Source organism: Vombatus ursinus, unplaced genomic scaffold (assembly GCF_900497805.2).
Source record: "Vombatus ursinus unplaced genomic scaffold, bare-nosed wombat genome assembly UNPS02015358.1, whole genome shotgun sequence".
NCBI classification, from domain to species: Eukaryota; Metazoa; Chordata; class Mammalia; order Diprotodontia; family Vombatidae; genus Vombatus; species Vombatus ursinus.
In genome coordinates, this window is record NW_020955136.1 from 2,291,450 (window position 1) to 2,297,477 (window position 6,028).

General features: G+C 47.7%; 1 long non-coding RNA gene across 1 annotated transcript; it reads right to left on the reverse strand.

Moving 5' to 3' along the window:
* Positions 1-441: 441 nt before the first annotated feature.
* LOC114031995 lies at positions 442-5,299 on the reverse strand. Its single transcript, XR_003567796.1, has 4 exons — positions 5,117-5,299; positions 1,811-1,968; positions 1,048-1,150; positions 442-548 (listed from the first exon to the last, which is right to left on the reverse strand). It is a non-coding gene; the product is annotated as an uncharacterized LOC114031995 (long non-coding RNA).
* Between the last annotated feature and the right edge of the window lie 729 nt (positions 5,300-6,028).

The following is a 6,028-nucleotide window of genomic DNA, read 5'->3' on the forward strand; positions in this document are numbered from 1 at the left end:
AGGAAGGAAGGAAGGAAGGAAGGAAGGAAGGAAGGAAAGAAAGAAAGAAAGAAAGAAAGAAAGAAAGAAAGAAAGAAAGAAAGAAAAAGAAAGAAAGAAAGAAAGAAGGAAGGAAGGAAGGAAAGAAAGAAAGATTTATTCAACACTTTTTATGTGCAGAGTTCTGTGCCAAGCACGGGAGTCACAGATAGAAAAGTAAGACTATCCTGGCTCCAAAGAATTTCAAATTCTTCAGGGGGAGACAAAAATTAGCGGGGACAGCTACAATTCAGATGGAGAGGTTCCATGGTACTTAGGGTACAACAGCAAAGCAGATGCTAATACCTCTTCTTAAATGCCATTTCTACTGATAAAATCATATCTATTTCTGAAGTTGAACCATTTTATATTTGCCTGAGACTTTGAGTGGAAGAACTTTCTTTTCTTCATCTTCAGTAGCTGTGTCTGGAGCCACTGCACGACTCATGACCAGGAAGTATCTCCAAGATGATCTCTGGGGACCTTGGGCTGCTCCTAGACTCCAGGGCCTGGGCTGTCTCCATCAAGATCTGAGAGGAGATGGTGGTCAAGGTGATGATGAAGCTTGACCCTCTGGCATATGCTGGCCCTTCTCTCCCCCCAGGGGACTTTGTTCTTTCAGCTGAGCTGGCTTCTTCTCTGCCTTGTGGGAAGCAGTTGGCGGGGATGGCTGGGCCCTTCTCTATGGGAACTATTTCCTTAGATGATGACTGTGAGGGCAGGTCTGGAAGCAGAACATATGGTCTGGTGGCTAATGCCACTCCCTGGGATTTTCTGTTTATGTGCCCATTGGTGGCAACTTGTCAGGACTTGGTGGTGGTTGGATTAGTGAGGAAGGTGGGCCCCATCTCTACAATCACATCTCCCCTTAGTGATAGCTCTGGGTGGTGGCCTAGAAGTTTCATAACAATCTCTCTGTCTGTCTGTCTGTCTGTGACTCTGTCTCTCTGTCTCTCTCTGTCTCTCTCCTTTTTTCCAGTCAGATCCTCCCCCCAGCCCCCAGCCCCTTGTCTTGGAATAGAAGCTCACATTCCAGGATGGAGGAAATGGCAGCCTCTTAGGTCATCCTGCACAGCCTGGTTCCAGTTTTAGTTCTCCTCCTTGGTGTGTTGGCAAATAGGCCCCAGGGATCCTATTTAAAAAGAAATATAGCCTGTAGCAGTTGACTGAGAGGAAGGGCAGGGACTTAAGCAGGTTTAGGGATCTGACACACCTTCTATGGGGTGGGGGAGTCATCAGAGACCCAAGGGTGGCTAGGAGGACAGCAAGGACCCACTGAGGTGAGGATGCAATGTGAGACCCTGAACTTTTACCTGGTGATTTCTGGGGGAGCTTGGCCTCTGTCCCACATATACCCACTGGTCATTGGGGTGTTTGAGGATTTTTTTTCTCCTCTTAAATTTATTCTGTCAGGAATTCTGAGAACCCTTTGTTGGTCCATGTCGGGGAGGTGGGGAAAGCAGGCCTCCCTCGCCACACCCCCATGTGACAGTGAAAAAAAGTCCAGTTGACTTGCAGGAGTGTGAACAGCTGATAAAGGAGTGACAGGATGAATGAGACATGGAATAAGCATGAGACAGGAGGAGGGGCAGGTTTGGGGGCAGTAGTGGGAGGGCCTGGTCAGCCTGATGGTGCTGGCAGAGGTACATGGAGGTGTTAGGTGAGGGGCATGGGAGCTCAGGGTCAGTATGACAGAAGAGCCAAGGAGAGGCGAAGGCAATGAGGATGATGGAAGCCTGAATATACCTTGTCCTCCCTTCCTCCCCTCCACCTCTCACTGCTGCTGTAATACCTGTTGCTGCTTATCCTTGATTGTGAGGTGCCATGCTCTGCAAGAAATGAGACCACACCCATTTACTCCGTGACCAAAATGTGCCAGTTTCTTTACTGGATGCTGGGGAGTCCAAGAAAGCCAGAAATGCTTGTTCCCTGCCTTCAGGAGCTCATAGCCTAAAGGAGGAGGAAAAAATTTGTTAAAACTAGGTGCACAGGTGATCTTGGCAGGATGCCAAGGGAGGCCTGCTGAGAGTGGACAAGGTACTAGAATCCAACAGCAACTGAGTGGTCCTCAGGATTCTAGAATGTGATACTTGAGTGGAAATGTGAAGGAAGTTATATCATGATGTTGTACTTTCCACCACCCTGCAGCCCAACTGGCATATCCTCTCCCACAATCCCAACTGTGCCAGCCTTGACACTCGGGCTTTGGCAGCTGGTGGGAAGGGGCTGCAAACACTTCTTCCATCTGATCAGGGTGCTTCTGGCACCTGAAGATGTCAGTTGGGGAGACACAAACAATATCCTGGACAAAGAATCCCTGGATAGGGCCTTCTCTGAACTATGAAGTTCGTGAGCTCTGGACTTCCTTAAATACTCACTACACTTGAACACCATGGAGGACCAGAGGGAAGTCCTGGAAAGGAGAGGAAGACAAGTGAGGCAAAGACCTCAAACTCACAAGCCTTTTAGCAGCTTCAACCCCCATGGAAGAGTGAGGCCTGAGGTAGGGATGGAGTAAGGATGACAGTGATGTCCGTATCATGTGGCATGTTCAGTCAAGTATTTTCAAATTTATGACTTTTGTTTTTGAAATTTATCTGAGTTGTTTTCCTAAAAATTCTCTTTGTGCCACAATGTTTTTGTTTATTTTTTGGTAAAAATCCATCAATGAGTAAACTTTAAACAGCCTCTTCTTTCTTCAGGCTGAGATCCCTCTCCAATGGCATCACAGATTGTTGGCTATCCTCTCTCACATCACCCATGGCTTTTTGCCATTGGTCAACAGACATAAGACACTGAAAAAGTACGGCACGTCTGGACAGAGAAGCAGAGATCTGGTGAGGGGAGCAAAGATCCCTAAGGATGCTGAGGAAGAAGCAGGGCAGTTGTTTCAGAGAAGCCCAGGGCTGTGCTGGGCAGGATGAGCTGGGAAGCCCTAGAACTCATCCCCAAGGACTGCCCTGCTGAGCAGCTGTGCAGGAATGTGGAGAGCTCAGCTGGAGGGCATTTCCCATATGCTTTCTCACTGGTTAGGGACAACTGTATTAGGGACTGAATGTAATAAGAGATTCACTGGCATCCAGAAATCGAGAAGAGATGGAAAGAACACAGAGACTGAGGACACTCTCTGCTCTAAACAGTAGCTATAGGGATCCTTAAACAGATGGCAGTTGGCCCACAGGTTCTGCCTCTCAGCAGGCCCTCAGCATACACCCTGCTGCTGACAACACTGACTCACACCTGAGCCTCCCCCCACTGCACTTTGTCTGTTCCCTCTGCACGTGGCCCAGCAGGGCCAACGCTGGTCACTGACATTTGGGGATTGGCAAAGGGTGATGGCATGGGCCACCCTTCAGCTTCTGGGAGGTGGGAGTCACCAGAGCCCTCCCTACCCCCTTGTTCTTGGGGCAGAGCTCTCAGGCAGAGTCTGGCCCCATGACCCTCAGACAGCCCCAAAGCCCAGCTCTGAGGCCTTTGTAGAGGGTCCTTCAATCACCGCCTTCTAAGTGGATTTGGATGAAAAGATTCTGAATCAGAGAAGAACCCAAAAGGAGGTTTGTGGAGAGGGATGTCAGGATAAGCTGGGCTCCATGTGAAACCTGACTTGAACATCTGCTCCCAGAGGGACTAGATGAGAATGTCACCTGGTGGTGCTCAGAGACACAATGGACCAAACAAGATTTTGGACTGTTGTCAGTGACAGATAATAGAAGGAATCCTAGTGCACACAGGGTACAGACGCTGGTCTAAGTTCTGGCAGCATGTAGGGAGAGGGGGGGACCTCAGAAGATGATGCTGATGGCAGTGATGATAAAGCAAGAGCGTTTGGGAATTTTAACAGGACAGATCAGACCCCTCCCCAGTAACAAATCCTCACATCTTTCTAATCCTTCGCATTAATCATTGTGATACAAGCAAGTCTTCTTCTCACCAACAATAAAGAGGCAGGGAATTATTGATCCCTTTCAATCCCTTCATTTGATGATGTGAAGGGGCCACATTACATAATTATTTTATGACAAGCAATTTAGACGTACTTTTGACTTGCTTCAGCACATGTTCCTAGGATGATAGTATTTGTGACTCTCTTCCCTCTGAAACATGCTGTTCAGAGCATCTCTGCTGAGTTAAAATGACAGGTGCCCGTTATCTGTGGCAACCTGGTATTGCAGTGGGTAGAGTCCTGGACCTGGGGTACAGAAGAACTGAGGTTAAATGTGGTCTCAAACTTAGTAACTGTGTGACCCTGGGCAAGTCACTTAAACTCAGTTTATTTTCTCCACTGTAAATAGGGGATGATAATAGCACCTATCTGCCAGGGTTGTTGTGAGGAATAAATAACAATGTTTGCAAGGCATTTCGCATCATACCTGGCTCAGAGCAGGCACTGTAAAAATGCTAGTTATCAGGCTTCAGGAAGACACAGGGTATGGGGTGCTTGCAGGGACTGGAGTGCAGCAGCCCTGATTTCTGGGCTTGTCAGCATCCAGGCTTAAACCAAGTCTGAGCTCCAGTCTCTCCTGAAGATCTCCCTGCATAATTCCACCTGCCCCAAACTCAAAAATAACCCTTGATGTATGTCTGACATCTTTGCAAGGGAAGCTGAAACACAATCCACATCTGATTGTTTAAAGCAGGGGATGGGGGGGTATGTTTCTGGTCTTTTGGGATTTTTTCCCTTCCAAGATGGAAAAAAATCCAAGATATTTCATTTGTCTCCATTCTATATTATTATACAAAAAGGTAAGCAGGAAAGAATTTTCAGGGCAAGTGTTAAAACAAAAGAGATAGAACATACCATGTAAGGCTGAATCTGTTTTGCCAGCCTTTGCCTGTGATACCTATAATCTCGAGATCATTGTGATTCCTAAGTCTCTGAACTTCAATCCATCTTTTAAAGAGTTCTGGAGGTAATGGTGGGGTGGAATGAGAGGATTTTCCCTTGCCACCAAACCAGCCCCTGCTACCTTTTCTTTTTTGCTCTTCCAGAAAATATAATGGGTTCTGGGGGTTGATAAGGCAGAGATGAGTTCAACCAGGTCACATGCCCAAGAATTACCCACGTGCCCCAAATGTGCCCACACACGCCACTACTCACCAGGGAGTCTGTGGGAAGCCTGGGCTTGGTTGAGCTCCAGTGAGACCCCCTGCTGTGCTACACATTCACTTTTCTGATGGAGAAAATGGCCCCCTCTTAGTCCAATCTGTCCAGCATGGTTCCAGTTTTGGTTTTTGTCCTGGAGATGATGGTTAGCAGGCCCCAAGGATTGTTTTTCTTTTCTTTTTTCTTCCTTCCTTTTTCTCTTTCTTCCTCCTTCTTTTTTCTTTCTTCTTTCCTCTTTACCTTCCTTCTTTTTTCTCCTTCCTTCCTTCCTTCTTTCTCATTCAGCCATACATAAATAGAGCAGGAGGATAAGAGGAAGGGCAGAGATTTAAACATTCTCAGTTTCTGACTCTCAGCTTTCTATCCCTAGGATGGGAGTGATCATCAGGGACACAACTGTGGCTAGGAGGCTGTCAGAGACCCCCTGCAATGAGAAGGAATGGCCTCCTGGGAGTTTCTAGAGTTGCCGTAACCCATCAACAACCACTTGCTCATGTTTAGACCACTTAATATAAAGGGGATAGACTTTGGGGTGTCCCTCTAGAATTGTGTTTCTAGATTTTTTTCTTCTCAAATTCATTCCATCAGGAATTTTGGGAAGGCTTTGTTGTTATCCTGGATGGGGAGGCAGGGGAAGGGTCCTCCTCTACCCCCCAGAAGCACATGCAGAGCAGACCAGGTGCCTGGCATGATTGGGAAACAGCTTCTGCAGGAGATGGGGGGCAGCCAGAGAAAGTGGTGAGTGGGTGGGGCAAAGTATTGACCCAGAGGTTGGGGTGTAGGGGGGTGTTGGTCCTTTGGAACACATCGCACAAGGTGGGGGCAAGGTAGGTAGGGCAGAACAGCCAAGGTCAGCTGGGGGAGGATTCAGTGGGGAGCAAGAAAGCCTGAATACGCTCTACCCAG